Genomic DNA, 17,451 nt, shown 5'->3' with positions numbered 1-17,451 from the left:
CAGACAGTGAGCATTAAGGGCCACTTCCCCACGCCTTCACACCTGTCAGATGACAACCTGTGTTCATACAGCTGCTGTGTCCCCATAGTGTAACAGGTGTCTCCAGCCACATGAACAACCCCCTCATTCATGCTGTACAGGACAGAGGACCTGTGTGAATGGGGCACTTTTTACTTTTTTTTTCCCTCAGATCATTAATTTCAATGGGCTGCCTAACATGTGGGAACATGCAGAGATACTGCAGGCATGTTATTGTAAACGTGTGTTACACCTAACTGCACAGTAGTGTGGTGCCATGCGTTTTGGTGGCTGTGAATGCATCTGTGTTTACTAGACATGTGGAGGTGCAATTAAGTTTTCATCATGGTACCTGCGCACATCTGCAGAGGGCATTGCGTGTCTTTGCTGTGCAGGACAATGCGTGTTCTTCCATGCGTTTCTGCACCACCAATGGTGTGAACAAGTCCTAAGGGCCAGTTCACACTATAGAAACACAGTAAATTGCAGTATCTCTCCCATAGTTTGTATCTCTATAACATTCACACAAAGCAATCAATATCCACTTATTGGATTTTTTTACCATAAACATGCAGCGGGAGACATTTTGGCCTAAATTTATAACTAACTTTGAGTTTACTATATATTATTTATAGTCGGAAGTAAAAAATATAATTTTTATTCAAAATGTTTGGTCTTTTTTTGTTTATAGTGCAAAAAATAAAAAGCGCACAGGTGATCAAATACCACCAAAAGAAAGATCTATTTGTGTGAAAAAAGGACGTAAATTTCATTTGGGTGCAGCGTTGCATGACCGCGCAATTGTCAGTTGAATTAGTGCAGCACCGAGTAGCAAAAAGAGGCGTGGTCATTAAGGGGGGTAAATCCTCAGGAGTGGGAGGGGTTAATGACTGATAATGAACGTATAAACATTAAACTATAATAACTGCATTGTGTCACTATCTTGTCTCAGGCCAGTAATAGTGTGCAGATCATCTCACAGGATATATACTATGTCTATAACAATACATATTAATACTATAAGATGCTAATGTAAGCCACGAGGTGTATATATATATATATAGCAATGCCACTATATCAATTATTTCATAATTAAAAAAACCTGATTTATATTAAACACATGAAATAAAAATATAGAAAAATACATATATAACAAATATAATATTATAACTAAAATTTACAGATCACAAATATATATACAGTACATATGAAATCCATATATATTAATTCCCTATAATGATCCTAAAATGTATTTAAACCACACTAACTCTGAGGTATAATTATAATAAACATAAGATTAAATATTCACCCTCAACCCAATTTATATACCACCATAAAATCTTACTAAATATATAATGAAATGTGTTTATTATGAATCTCCTATTGGCAGATCATAGTATCCACTACTCCTTTAATACTAAAATAACTAAAAAATTTAAATATTTGATGATATGAGGTTAAAACTTATTAAAATATCCCCAACATTGATAATTAAGATATAAATCTGAGATAAAATCAATTATTTATTTAAAATTAGTAATTACTTATAAAACATGAGAAGTCAAACTCTTTATTTAGGCCCTTAGGGGCTAGACAACTCACTTCATGTATCCCTTTAGACTCCTTCTTGCTAATCTCTCTAATGATGTTGTCTCCTCTCCAATGACTAATGTGTTTTTCAATGCCCCAAAATTCCAGCATCTTTGTTATGGTCGTGCCTAAAATTCTGCGATACATAATGATTTGTATCCTCTATTATTGTTATAGACACGCTCCTTTATCCGCTCTTTCAGCAACCTTTTATTGCCTCCTATATATATTAAGTTGCACGGACACTGCAAGGCATATATCACCCCTTTGGTTTCACACGAGATGAACTGTTTGATTTTATACTCGTTGTTATTGTTTGTATTGTGAAACTTCAATCTGCGTTTAGGGTTGTTGTTACCCTACTACATCTGTAGCACCGCCCACACGCATAACAACCTCCTCCTTGGAAAGAACTGAAGTCATTACCTATTACTGGTGGCTCTAAAATATTTGTTACCACTTTATCTCTTATGGTGGAGCTTTCCTGTAAATACATTTAGGTTTATCAGGAATGATGTTAGTCACATTGTTATCCAACCTGAACACATTGCAATGCCTACTAATAATATTCTGTACGCTTTATACTGTGTATTATATTGTAGTACCGCTTTATACTGTGTATTATATTGTAGTACCGCTTTATACTGTGTATTATATTGTAGTATCGCTTTATACTGTGTATTATATTGTAGTATCTCTGGTACTTCCATATATTCTGTAGTTACATTTTGTTTGTTTACATGATTTTCCTCCCATTAGTCCCTCTGTGTTTCTCTCTCTGTTTTCTTTGTGATATCCTTTATCTATAATCTCTGTGATAATATCATACTTTCATCTTTATAATCGATATCCTTCCTGCAGGTTCTTCCTAACCTCATGAACTGCCCCCGAGGTATATTATTCAGCCATGGTTGATAATGACAGATATTCATCGGAAGATATGAATTTCTGTCCGTTTTGTTTTTTAAAATTTTGTATATAAATTAGGTCCCTCTTTTATAATTTGAATATCCAAAAAGTTAATACATTCTGTACTTATATCCCAACTTAAAATAATATTTTTGTCATTCTTATTTAAACCTTCATAAAACTTGATGAGTTGTTTCCTATCACCATCCCGTATAATCAGCACATCATCGATATATCTATCATACACAAACATTTCTTTCCTGGTATTATGGGAGATAAACTCTTCTTCCCACTTAGCCATGTATAGATTAGCTATACTTGGGGTGAACTTGGCCCCCATAGCCACGCCTTTTATTTGTACAAAGTATACCAGAAATAATTGTGATCTTGGCTGAATTTTAAACATTTCAAAACAAATCTTTTCTGTTTAGTTGGAATATTAGAATATGTATTAAGGGCCCATTTTGCTGCTTCTATATCTCCTTCATGGTCCATGTTTGTATATAGCGAGGAGACATGTGCTGGACTTACACGCGTGTTTATATTTACATTCACATGTTGGATGACTTGTATGACATGCTTTGTGTCTCTGAGGTCAGCTGGTGTCTGTTCCACCAATGGTTGTAGAGAATGATCAATGTATTCCCCTAATCTAGATGTCAGAGAATCTATCCCATTGATGATTGGTCTGCCTGGCGGGTGACGGCCATCTTTATGTATCTTTGGGACTGAATAGATTTTGGGTCATTTACAGACTGAGGGGACCAAATACTTCTCCTCTTTATTATTTACAATTCCTTTCCGGCTGCCACACTGTATTCCTTTCATCAACTCTTTCTTGTAGGTTTTATAGGATTTCTGTTCAGTTTCTTGTCTGTATGAACATCAGCGATCATATTATTCATAGTAGACTGATAATAGTCTGTAGATAATCCCGCCATGGCTCCTCCCCCCGCTGGACGCATTACTACGTCTTTCCTGCTTTATAAACCTTTCATCCCTTTTTCCAAGATGCGTTCTTCTTTGTATGTTTAATATTTAGGGCCCCTAAATCTTCTATTCCCGATATCAATATATTTATTATGTACAATGTTGGGGCTAAAAACCGACTTATCCCTGAAATTGCTGCAATGTTTTACCCCCCCTCACAATTGTTCTGATAATAGGATTTGGGGCGTAATATTTGTTTAGGTTGAGATTTCTTACTACCGCCGGAGTGAAGAACTCCATTAATTTGCGGGGCCCCTCCTTTATTTTCTGCTTCCCCATCCTACTGCCTCTGTGCCCCCCCACCCGGAGGTGAGTAGTAATGTCGGCGGGTTTCCCCGCTGTCACTCCTCGCTTTGACACCCTGCGGCTCTCGGCGGCTCCCGGAGCTCTGCTACTGTGCGGCCATCTCTGTCCATGGCTGGCCACGCCCCCCAATTACATTTATTCTTAACAGTTGAAAAACAACAGTTATATTTGACAGTTGAAAAATGACAGTTTATTTTACCGTGGCAATAAAATGCAGATAATTTTTGACAGTGAAAAAAAAATCACACTTTAAAAAGAGGGTTTTTTTTGACAATTGAAAAATTTTTTTTTCATCATTTTTTTCACCCCCTTTACTCTGATGGCCAATGTCCCCAGTTACCCTGATAGCAAGTGATTCCCTTTACCATAATAGCCAGTGCCCCCCCTTTCCCTAATAGCCAGTGCCCCCCCTTTCCCTAATAGCCAGTGTCCCTCCCTTTCCCTAATAGCCAATGTCCCCCCTTTTCCTTATGCCCAGTGTCCCCCCTTTTCCTAATAGCCAGTGTCCCCCCTTTCCCTTATGCCCAGTGTCCCCCCCTTTCCCTTATGCCCAGTGCCCCCCCTTTCCCTTATGCCCAGTGCCCCCCATTTCCCTTATGCCCAGTGCCCCCCCTTTCCCTTATGCCCAGTGCCCCCCCTTTCACTTATGCCCAGTGTCCCCCCTTATGCCCAGTGTCCCCCCTTATGCCCAGTGCCCCCCTTTCCCTTATGCCCAGTATCCCCCCTTATGCCCAGTGCCCCCCTTTCCCTTATGCCCAGTGCCCCCCCTTTCCCTTATGCCCAGTGCCCCCCATTTCCCTTATGCCCAGTGCCCCCCCTTTCCCTTATGCCCAGTGTCCCCCCTTATGCCCAGTGTCCCCCCTTATGCCCAGTGCCCCCCCCTTTCCCTTATGCCCAGTGTCCCCCCTTACAATGATGCCCAGTGCCCCCCCTTATGCCCAGTGGCCCCCCCCTTTCCCTTATGCCGAGTGTCCCCCCCTTATGCCCAGTGTCCCCCCCTTATGCCCAGTGCCCCCCCCTTTCCCTTATGCCCAGTGCCCCCCCTTATGCCCAGTGTCCCCCCCGTATGCCCAGTGCCCCCCCATTATGCCCAGTGTCCCCCCCTTATGCCCAGTGTCCCCCCTTACAATGATGGCCAGTATCCCTGTACCGGACATGTAAGATGTGATTGGTGGAAATCTGGATCCTAGCCATAGCCGGTGTGAGTAGATTAGATGTGGATTGGCCCTTTCATTACACGTGTGTTCAGGAACAGATCTGCAGACATTCCCGCCCGGCTCATTCAGGATATATATGGAGTCCGGGGCATTCGGGAGATGAGTAGACGGGACACACTGATTGGCTAGTATGGGGAATCTCCCATCCATCTGCAGAACACGCCACAATCCAAACATCAACACGCATGACACTCCGGTCACATCAAAGCCCATTTACAAATCATGCCACTTGCAGTAACGTTCACCATTTCAGTGCAATTTTCCCGACATGTGACACAGATCTCTCTGCAAATCACCACTAAAGTAGTCCACGTACTATAGAGATCCGTGTCAGAATCGCACCCATGTGACCCTCTAATAGCAGACAATGGGGTGCGACTTGGCATACGATTTGTGACTCACATGTTGTGCAGATCACATGCCAAGTCGCCCTCCATGTGCCCGCTATTGGGGCGTTCATATTGTTGTGGTTCAAACTTGGTTGGAGCCGCAAGAAATAATAAAGTGAGGAATACACGACTTTTCATGCGATTTGCAGAGAGATCTGTCAGATGTGTTGGAAATTGCAACTGAAATCAGCATGTCCTCCGACTTTGAAATCATGTGACGTCAATGTAAGTCCCATGATGTGACGTCAATGTAAGTCCCATGATGTGACCGCGGTGTAAGTCCCATGATGTGTCCGCGGTGTAAGTCCCATGATGTGACCGCGGTGTAAGTCCCGTGATGTGACCGCGGTGTAAGTCCCATGATGTGACCGCGGTGTAAGTCACATGATGTGACCGCGGTGTAAGTCCCGTGATGTGACCGCGGTGTAAGTCGCACCGCTTAGAAATCTGCTGTAATGTGAGCGGGGTGGCCCAGTAACATTGGTGGCCCCAGTAACATTGGGTGCGATTTGCCATGTAAATGGGAAGTCGCTGGCCATGTCGATCACATGACAAGTCACATCCAGGGTGTGCAGTTTCAGGTGTGATTTGTGACTTGACATGGTACCTGATATCGGATATAATGACTGGGAATGTGAGGGGAGGAACATTCGCCATTTGTTGCAGCGACATTTCAAGGGGAGTTCTTGGAGAAGTTTTGGGCCATTTAGTAGCGATTTCACATCTAGACTCCAATAGAAATCGCAATGCTGAACACAACTGGAATCACAACTAGTCTGAAAATCTCTAGAAAACACTGAAATTGGCAACTTAAAGCGCAATTTTCAATCGCATCGAGTGTTAGCGAAGCGGGAAAACCAACAAAGGAAATCCATCATTGAAGGCGTGCGGCACCTGCCTGCTGAGAGGAGGGTATGCTATGCATTTGGGGGGAATCCACACCAGTAATTGTAACAATTCTGATGTGTGGATTCCCCACCCAAGCATCTTCTCCCTCACTCTTCAGTATGTCTCCTTTATCACTCTTCAGTATGTATCTCTTTATCACTCTTCAGTATGTATCTCTTTATCACTCTTCAGTATGTATCTCTCTTTCTCTCTTCTGTACTTCTCTCCTTATCACTCTTCAGTATTTATCTCTTTATCACTCTTCAGTATGTATCTCTTTATCACTCTTCAGTATGTATCTCTTTATCACTCTTCAGTATGTATCTCTCTTTCTCTCTTCTGTACTTCTCTCCTTATCACTCTTCAGTATTTATCTCTTTATCACTCTTCAGTATGTATCTCTCGCTCTCTCTTCTTTGTCTCACTGGCTCACTCTTCTCTCTCTCTCACTCTTCAGTATGTATGTATCTCTCGCTCACTCTTCTCTCTCTCAGCTCTTTGCTTTACAAATCTTTCCCAAAAGCGGGCGGAGTAAACCAGTATTATCCAATCAATGATTAGTCCCGGCCCTTATCTCCTCCCGTTTGACATTCACATAAGGTGCAGCATTGAAGGTGATTGGACAGACAAGGCCTCATTCTAATTCACATTCTAGGGATCATTAGACAGAAAGCAGAGATGCTGCCACCAGCACATGTATGTTAGGGTAGTCACACGGAGATCATACAAAGTCATTGCTGTGGTTGGGATTCACACCGACACCCCTAGTGTTGTGAGGCAGCAGTGCTAACCACTAATCCACGGAGCTGTGACACTAATCCTGCCTGTATTTCTGTGCTGTGAATCCACCCGAAGTCCCTGGGCAAGGTCAGTGTAACTACCAGATATCTCCAATGTGACACACATGTTGTGCTATGTTACCAATTCACATGTATGTTGGTTGTATGTATCCCAATACAAAGGATTACAATACTAATGCAGGCGTACCTCGGGGTCCCCCCACCTCGGGGAACGTCATATTTGGGGTACAAATGCCAAACCATTTCCATGAATTGTTGGGTGTAGAAATGTTGGGATCATTTGGCTGACAATATGAAGTGTATGTCGGCTGATTCCTCAATGCTAATGGCGTGCTCAGCTGTCACTTTCCCCGAAGTTACAGGAAAATCTCTTCATTATAATAACTAAAAGTCACCTTGTTACCTTTCAGGAAATAAACTCCAAACTTTCTCCTTTAGTCGGGGGAGGTGACAGCCGAATTTCTGAGCTATAGTGAAGACCCAAAAAAGACAGAATTACATGTAAAAACCGGCACCATAGTAATAAAAAACGGCGTGGGGTCCCCCCAAAACCCACACCAGACCCTTATCCGAGCATGCAGCCTGGTAGGTCAGGAAAGGGGGGGCGAGACGAGCGAGCACCCCCCCTGAACCATACCAGGCCACATGCCCTCAACATGGGGGGGTGCTTTGGGGCAGGGGGGGCTCCCCCTCAAAGCACTTTGTCCCCATGTTGATGGGGACAAGGGCCTCTTCCCCACAACCCTGGCAGGTGGTTGGGGGGGTCTGCGGGCGGGGGGCTTATCAGAATCTGGAAGCCCCCTTTAACAAGGGGGCCCCCAGATCCCACCCCCCCTTACATGAATGAGTATGCAGTACATGGTACCACTACTCATTCACAAAAAAACAAAGTGTAGTGTAAAACCACAGTACAGGGTGTGACGGGAGTGACTTTTGGGGGTGGGGGGACCGCTTGGTCAGCTCATGTCCCCCTCATTATGTTTAACCCACCCTGTGCCTGTTAAGGGGTACAGGGTGTACATGTGAATGTCCCAGTATTGTGTATAGTGTGTGTTCCTTTGTCCCTGCCATATGGTTGCCTATTGTTCTATGCCATGTGCTACCCCCCATCTGTGTCTTGCCATGTGTTCCTGCATTGTCTACTGCCATGTGGCTATTCCTTTGTTCTAGACCACATGGCTGTCCATTGTTTGTTTGCCATGTGCTTCATCCCATTGTTCTGTGTCTTGGGTTGGTTGGGGTGGTTCCCTGTAGCCCTTCCCACTGATGGGGCGGGCTGATGATGTATTTCCTGTTCCTGGTTGTGTTTCCCCGCCCTCTGTATATATCCTGTGTTTTGTGTACAATAAAGAGCGTTGGCTTCCTGTTTAAGAAGCGCTGGGTGCTGTCTGTTTCCTGAGGGATTTCAAGGCTGTGGTCTGTGGATGGTGGATGGACGTCGGGTACCGGTTCCGTAAATTGGTGGCAGCGGTGGGATTGTGCTTCCAGCTGTAAACACATCCAAACCACCACCGGGATTCAAGAGCAGGAGAAGACGTCAGTCACCCCAGTGGAGATATGGACCTGGCATCAGAGTTCCCAGGGCTGCTACAGACTGTTCTTGCAACATACCCCAGGACTGTGTCTAGGGATCAGTACCTGGAGCTCAGGCAGTGGATTTGAGAGGTGCTTTATTTGATCGCCTGTGCGGTTTTTATTTTTTGCGCTATAGAAAAAAAGGCTGACAATTTTGAGGAAAAAAAACAATATTTTTGGCTTTTTGCTATAAAACACATCCAGTAAAAAAAAATTTAAAAATCAAATTTAGTCATAAATTTCTGCCAAAATGTATTCTGCTCCGTGTCTTTGCTAAAAAAATCCCAATACGTGTAAATTAATCGGTTTACGTGAAAGTTATAGCGTCTACAAATGGCGGGAAAAATACTGGGATTTTTAGTTTTTTTTATACTAATTATGGCGGTGATCAGCGACTTGGCGGGACTGCGGCGGACATTCTGACACTGGGGGGGGGGGAACTGACTTGGGGTCACTGACATCCCCAGTGACACCAATACAGTGATCAGTGCAAAAAAAAACACTGACACTGTACTAATGGCACTGGGGAGGAAGGGGTTAGGTTTATTATTCAGTAAAAGGGTTAACTGTGTGACGGGAGCGACTTTTGGGGGTGGGGGGACCTCTGTATCATCTCCCCAAATCATTATGTTTAACCCACCCTGTGCCTGTTAAGGGGTACAGGGTGTGTATGTGAATGTCCCAGTATTGTGTATAGTGTGTGTTCCTTTGTCTAGGCCACATGGCTGTCCATTGTCTGTTTGCCATGTGCTCCCCCCCATTGTGCTGTGTCTTCCTGTCCAGCCAACTATTATGGGATGTACTGTTTGTGTATTGGTGTGGGGGTTGGTCAATGTCCTTTACCATGTGTTTCATCCCATTGTTCTGTGTCTGGGTGGGATGGGGCGGGCTGATGATGTATTTCCTGTTCTGTTTCCTTCTCATCACCTTCTCCTTCCCCACAAGATTCTATGGACTGAATCCTGCCAGTCACATCTTGTTCTACAGCCTACTTCTCTCGCAGATGACCGATGCCACCCACACAGTTGACACTTGCGGGTTTATTCAGTTGACCCCTCCCCTGACTGCAGATGCCGCACACCCGTATCCTTACATTTGCCCGTTGGGCTCCAATTGTTTTCTCATAACCTCTTCCTTTACAGCTCAGGACCTTCTTCACCTTAAATGCAATTTGCTGGTTTATTTCTTCGTTGGTTATGTCTGAGCTGCTGTTGTGCCTCTATCCTACTCGGAGGACCCTCGGTTCCGGCAGCTCGGTCGGTTTGGTCTCCGCTTCCCTGTAGTCAAGCCTGACTGGCCGGAGCCGCCCGCCCCGAGGTTCTCTCGGTTCTTTGCTCACAGATTTTGTTGTTTTCTTTCCCACCAGGATCGCTTTAGCATGCAATTGTCCACATGCTGTCTTCCCAGCCGCCCCCGTGTCTGTGCACTCTCCACTAGCCCCCCTGGTGTCGCGGTTTTCTATTTACACCACTTGGGCTACAACCGTTCCCCAGGCCTCCCGGGCTCTAGGTGCTCCTCACCATCCCTTCTCCACCCTCCCTTTTCCTCCCCCACCCCCCTCACCCTCCCTTCTCTACCCACCCTCACCCTCCCTTCCCCACCCCCCCACCCCCTCACCCTCCCTTCTCCACCCCCCCAACACTCCCTTCTCCACCCACCCTCACCCTCCCTTCCCCACCCCTCACCCTCCCTTCTCCACCCCCCCTAGCCGCTCACCATCCCTTCTCCACCCCCCCACTCTCCCTTCTCCACCCCCCCACCCCCTCTCCCTCCCTTCTCCACCCCCCCAACACTCCCTTCTCCACCCCCCCTCACCCTACCTTCTCCACCCCCCCTCCCCCTCCCTTCCCCACCCCCCCACCCCCTTTTCTATTAGGCTTCAGTTGCCAGATGCCAATTCTTGATACATAACATTGTATCTATGGGAATTTTTATTGTACAAATGCTTTATACTTCCAACGTCCCATTTATTTTCTCCTGTTAAAACAATAAAATATTCAAAAAAGAAAAATTAGTGTTTTTCATAGTTGAAAAATGACAGTTATTTTTTGTCATTAAAATTTTTTTTTTTTTTTACAGTTGAAAAATTAGATTAACCAGATGAAAAATAACAGTTATATTTGACAGTTGGAAAATGACAGGTTTTTTTACAGTGGCAATAAAATGCAGATCATTTTTGACAGTGAAAAAAAAATCACATTTAAAAAAAGAGGGTTTTTTTCAACAGTTGAAAATAACAGTTAATTTTATACAGAAGCAAAAAATGACAGGTGATTTTTGACAGTGGAAAAAATTGGCAATTGAAAAATGAGTTTTTTTTGACAGTTGAAAAATTTATTATTTTTTGTCAATTGAAAAATGACAGTTATTTTTTGTCGTAAAAAATAAGGGTTTTTTTACAGTTGAAAAATTACATTTATTTTTAACAGTCGAAAAACGACAGTTATATATGACAGTTGAAAAATGACAGGTTTTTTTGACAGTGGCAAAAAATGAGTTATTTTTTTGTCAATTGAAAAATGACATTTATTTTTGACAGTAGAAAAATGACAGTTATTTTTTGTCAGTTGAAAAATGACAGTGGCAAAAATGACAGTTATTTTTTACATCTAAAAAATGTTTTTTTTTTGTAATTTAAAAAAATTAGTTATTTTTGTCAGTTGAAAAATGACAGTTATTTTTTACAACAAATTTTTCAACTGTCAAAAAAACCCTCATTTTTCAATTGCCATTTTTTCCACTGTCAAAAATGACTAATTTTTCTACTCTTAAATATAAGTTTTTTTCAAAAATAAAATTTTAACTGACAAAAAAGTAATTTTTAAAATGTTAAAAAAAACCCCTAATATTTCAATTGGAATTTTTTTGTCACTGTCAAAAATAACTGTCATTTTTCAACTGACAAAAAACCCCTCATTTTTAATTGTCAAAAATATCTCATTTGTTGCCTCTGTCAAAAAAAAGCTGTCATTTTTCAACTGTCAAAAAAAGAACTCATTTCAGTGGTCAAAAATAATTATCAACTGACAAAATAACTGTCATTTTTCGACTGTCAAAAACAACTCAATTTTTATGACAAAAAAAACCTGTCATTTTTAAATTGTCAATAAAGCCATAATTTTTCAATTGCTTTTTTTTGCCACTGTCAAATATAACTGTCATTTTCAACTGAAAAAAATTACTGTCATTTTTTAAATGACCAAAAAAATACACATTTTTCATCTGTCAAAACCCCTTCATTTTTTCAGCTGTCATTTGTTTGCCACTGTCATAAATCAACTGTCTTTTTTCAACTTAATATAAATAACTGTCATTTTTTAATTGTCATAAAAACTCATTTTTCGATTGCCATTTATTGCTACTCTCAAAAATAAGTTCTATAGGCGATATATAGATGACATACTGCTCCTATGGGAAGGGGAGGAGAGCTCTCTGGTTAATTTTTTCAGTACCCTCAACAATAACAATTTAAACATGAAATTGACTTATGAGTATAACACAAAAGAAATACATTTTCTGGATGTAATACTCATCAACAACGGAGAACATATTGTTTGTGAAGAATTCTTTAAAAATACAGATAGAAACAGCTTCATTCCCTCGGGTAGCTGCCACCACCCTATCTGGCTAGCAAACATCCCTAAGAGTCAGTTCATGAGGGAAGAAGAAACTGCACTAACCTAACATCTTACTATATTAAGGCAGACATCTTAAAAGAAAGGTTCATAGAAAAAGGCTACGGCAAAGATAAACTTGATATGGAAATGGAGAATGTAGCAAAGATGAACAGAGAGCTCATGTTATCTAACTCTACAACTCAAGCCATAGGTAAAACTTGCCCATTAGTAACCACTTTTTCACTTCAATACAAAGCAATTAACAAAATCATTCATGAACATTGGGGCATCTTGAAGGCAGACCCGATTTTATCCAACGAGCTGCCAGATAGACCTGAGATAGTTTTCAGGAGAGCACCCACTCTTCGCAATAGGATAGCCCCTAACATCATAGATCCCCCCATACACTCTACCTTTTTCTCACAAATGAAGAGATTCTATCCTTGCAAGAAATGCGTTATTTGCCAACAAAGTAAAATGAAACTTAAGAAGGTAGACACCTTTTCATCTACATCCACAGGACAAACGTATGAGGTCACCTCCTTTATCTCTTGCAACAGCAAGTTTGCTGTCTATCTTCTAGAATGTCCTTGCAAGAGACAGTACATAGGACGTACCATCAGATGCTTACGCGATAGATTTAGAGAACATGTGTATAACATCAGTAAAGGCTTTAAGGAACATCCTTTGTCCAAACACTTTCGATATCATCATAATCGAGACCCTTCTATGCTGAAATTTATGGGCATCGAAATTATTACCAACCATTGGAGGGGGTGTAATGGAACCGGAACCCAGACCGCACTGAGTTTTTCCGTTATACCACAGCTTCCCCTGTCCGAACACCATCCACGGACCCCACCCTTGAAATCCCTCAGGAAACAGACCGCACCCAGCTCTTCTTAAGACAGAAAGCAAACTCCTTTTTATTGTACACAAAACACAGGATATATACAGAGGGCGGGGCAAGACAACCAGGGACAGGAAACACCTCATCAGCCCGCCCCATCCAACCAAGACACAGAACAATGGGATGAAACACATGGTAAAGGACATTGACCAGCCCCCACACTAATACACAAACAGTATATCCCATAATAGTTTGCTGGACAGGAAGACACAGCACCATGGGGGGTAGCACATGGCAAACAAACAATGGACAACCATGTGGCCTAGACAAAGGAAAACACACAAATGCACAATACTGGGACATTCACATGTACACCCTGTACCCCTAAACAGGCACAGGGTGGATTAAACATAAGGATTTGGGGAGATGATACAGAGGTCCCCCCCTCCCCCAAAAGTCACTCCCGTCACATAGAGCACCCACTCTTCGCACAAGAGACAGTACATAGGACGTACCATCAGACGCTTACGCAATAGATTTAGAGAACATGTGTATAACATCAGAAAAGGCTTTAAGGAACATCCTTTGTCCAAACACTTTCGATATCATCATAATCGAGACCCTTCTATGCTGAAATTTATGGACATCGAAATTATTACCAACCATTGGAGGGGGTGTAACAAGACAAGACAAGTCTCACAGGCCGAGACCAAGTGGATCTTTAATATGAGAACCCTGACACCGGCAGGTCACAACGTGGATATTGATCTGAACTGCTATATCGGTAACAGTTAACAATGTATTTTACCCCCTACACATTTTTCATGTCCATATAGACAACATTCAATTTCACTTGACTATGTTACCATTCTTTATCTGTTTTTGTTCACATTCTTGTGACTGGATTACATCTCTATTATATATTTTGACATACCCTTTTAATAATATTAATTTAATAATTTTATTATCATTTTTATGTATTCCCTGGGAAAAAAAACGCGTCCATATGGCGTATGGATACGTTTTTCTCCAATGAAACTTCCCCTTTTTATAATTTCTTTTTATCATTGTTATTCCTTTTTTATCATTGTTATTGTATTTCTTACTATTGGTACTGCATTTATAATATTCATTGTTTTATTTTATGTAATGTAGAGACTCAGATGGCTTTAAATATTCCATATTATAATTTTTATACCATAGGAAGCATCAAATACGCGTAACTTTCATGATACAGCAATATTTATTTTATTTCACTGTATATTCAACCCCTTTTTTTACTTACCAGTGAGACCTATATAAGCCACTGCATGTGATATATAAGTAATATGGTTGCTAGAAATAGCACTACATCACAAAATTGTACTGTCGAGTTCGAAACGCGTTAAGGAGGAGCCCTTGTAAGCCGTTGACGTCAAGCCGTCGGATCACGGGGATCCGACGGCCACTTCATATTTCCAGCTGGTCAGTTGTTCGTGTGTTTTATATAAGCGAACCTTTTGTGGCACTTCTATAATACTACAGTTCTTTCTGTACGTTTTTTAAACACAATTTTTATTATTACCAATAAAGTACCTTTATAATACTACACTATGGGATATTCCTAATGTTTGCTCTGTACTGAGCATCTTAAATCCCCCAGCACCACTTCCAGTTAGTATTCCGGCACCCTGAAGAGGCTGAGTTACCTGTATAGACCAGTGTACCCCAGCACTTTGAGGAGGATCATCCATCCCTAGGCTGCATCTTCATCCACACCTGAGGGACCTCTTCATACCAGGAATACTAAAAACAACGCGCTTTTAATTAGCGCATCTGGTAAGTGCGCATTCTGTACATTTATTACATCATCCTGAGGAGAACAAACATTTTGAGACTCCATACAAGCTTTTTGAAGATTGCACCTGATCCTTAGAAATTTGGACATTAGGATACTTCTACGCATGTCATGATCATGCGTTTTTTATGATCATACTAATTCATTCATTTTCAGTGTACTTTTGCTACCTTTCATGATTACTATGCATATGCATAATGCATTTATCTTACACATGCGTTTATAATACATACATCAGGTTTTTTGTTTAACATCCAGCATGCATCCAGTGAAGGCGGAACACTCGGACCTCCTGCATGCTTGTTCCTGGTCAGTGAGACACTAGGGAGTGAAGTGAAGTTTAGGATGAAGATGACGGCCCCGGAACCTGCACCTTTCTCCACAAGTCACTCCTGTTTCCTGCCCTTCCTCCTATTGGCTGAGTATTGCCCCAATCACCAATCAGATCATCCCCCTTCTGATGTCTCTGGGCAGATCTCTCACTTCTGGCTCCTCCCACATATCTTTATACAACCTCCCCCTCCCCCTACCCATACCCCGGCATGGAGGGGCTGAGTGAAGGTGGTGGTGAAGGTGTGGAGGTGTCGGATCGGGTCACACAGATCATAGAAGGAGATCCGCCCGGCCTCATAATCCAGATCTATCCTGACTCTGGTACTGGAGACACCGCCGGGGAATCGGGTCCTATTACTGTCATGTATCACTGAGCACTGATTACCCCCCAACCACCCCCCCCTCTCCAACCCCCAGGACTTCTTATTACATCCAATCACTGACTGATCTCCTCTCCTGTCTATATTGGGGTAACACATCCCGACTCTCCAGTACCATGACCCCCCGACATCCACTTCCCAGTAATGTCTCCCGGAGGAGAAGCTCTGACTGCTCATCACCTGAGGATAACCCTGGAACCTCTCTGGTGTTTCTGGCCGATCTGATGTGATGATGACCAGGATGCAGTTTTCCCGTCATCTGATATATGTAGATGATTACCAGCTGTCCTCACATCCAGTAATATGTCTGTAACCCCCGACACCCCCCGTGTTTGCTGTACAGCCCCAATATTTGGTCCTCCAGCGGGGGAGGGTTGGGGGTCTGGCCTGGATGGTGGACCATTGATGGGACCTTTGCCCTTTGTAGTAGAATGTGGAGAGACATGTGTGCCTGTACATTTCTGTACATTGACCCCAGACATGATATCAGATAAACCCGTGTGTAATGTGTGTGAGATCCCCCCCACATCCCCATCCCCTCCATCATGGAGGAGGGTCTCATGTCTCTCTCTGTCCTCATTATCTCCATCCTCAGTATCACACAAGTCACCTGTGTCTGATTCTTGTAGGACAGTCAGTGGATCCGTCATGTTACACAGCTCCTCAATGTCCCTCATCTTCCTGGACAGCTCCTCCTTCTTTATTTCCAGATCCCAAATATAATCCAACATGGGACGGGAGACCCGCTCTGCCCACCCGGAGATGTCCCTCTGGACTCTCTTCTCCAGGTCTTCCAGACGTCTCCTGAGGTCTCTGAACAGGGCAGTGACTCTCTCGGTTTCATCATCTGCTTTTCCTTGTACTTTCCTCCTGCGTTCCTGCAGACTCTGGACTCTTTTCTCCATCTCCTCTCTCTCTGTCATCAGTTTCTGCAGAACATTCCTCAGTTTCTTCTTCTTCATCTCAGAGGCCTCCTCCAGAGTCTCCACCTGGTGTCCCCGATGTTCTCCAATGTACCCGCAGTACACACAGATACAGGTGGAGTCCTTGGTGCAGTAATACTCCAGGATCTTCTTATGGATGGAGCATTTCCTGTCCTTCAGGGAAGTGGTGGGGTCACATAGGACGTGTTCTGGTGACTTGCTGTGGACTCTCAGGTGGTTGTCACACAGAGAAGCTTCACACAGCAGACAGGATTTCACAGCCGGTACAGGAGTGTGAATACAGTGAGTACAGAAGACCCCGGACTCCTCCTGCTCTGGATGGGTAGACTGGAAGTTCTCCACTATGTTACGTAGTGTTATGTTCCTGTGCAGTGCAGGACGTTCCTGGAACTCTTCTCTGCATTCAGGACAGGAATAACCTCCAGACCCCTCCTGTGTATCCAACACACGGCCAATACAGTCCCGGCAGAAGTTGTGTCCACATCTCAGGGTTACAGGATCTGTATAAATGTTCAGACAGATGGAACATTCCAGCTCCTTCCTCAGATCAGCAGACGCCATCGCTGAGAGCAGAAGACAGAATGACGGGGAAAGTCTCTGACACTCCGTATCCAATGTGACCCGTTCTGTACCCTCCTACACGGGGCGAGGTGTACATTCCTACACAGGGAGAGGCTGGGACTGAGACACGTAGCTAGAAGAATTCTTCTACAGAAGGACACAGACATGTAATAAGTAGTGACGGGTCCAACACCCCCCTGTTCGGTTCGCGGTCCAACATTCCAACTTGACGAAAGTTCAACCGCAA

The 17,451-nt window shown here is 43.0% G+C and overlaps 1 pseudogene; it reads right to left on the bottom strand.

Moving 5' to 3' along the window:
* Positions 1–10,595: 10,595 nt before the first annotated feature.
* LOC149435943 (E3 ubiquitin/ISG15 ligase TRIM25-like) lies at positions 10,596–17,204 on the bottom strand (annotated as a pseudogene).
* Positions 17,205–17,451: the final 247 nt, after the last annotated feature.

The sequence above is a fragment of the Staurois parvus genome, unplaced genomic scaffold (genome assembly GCF_062004578.1).
Source record: "Staurois parvus isolate SC_StPar_1 unplaced genomic scaffold, SC_StPar_1.0 ptg001446l, whole genome shotgun sequence".
Lineage (NCBI taxonomy): Eukaryota > Metazoa > Chordata > Amphibia > Anura > Ranidae > Staurois > Staurois parvus.
The sequence above is the reverse complement of the archived record's forward strand: the minus strand, read 5'-3'. Positions and strand labels throughout refer to the sequence as shown.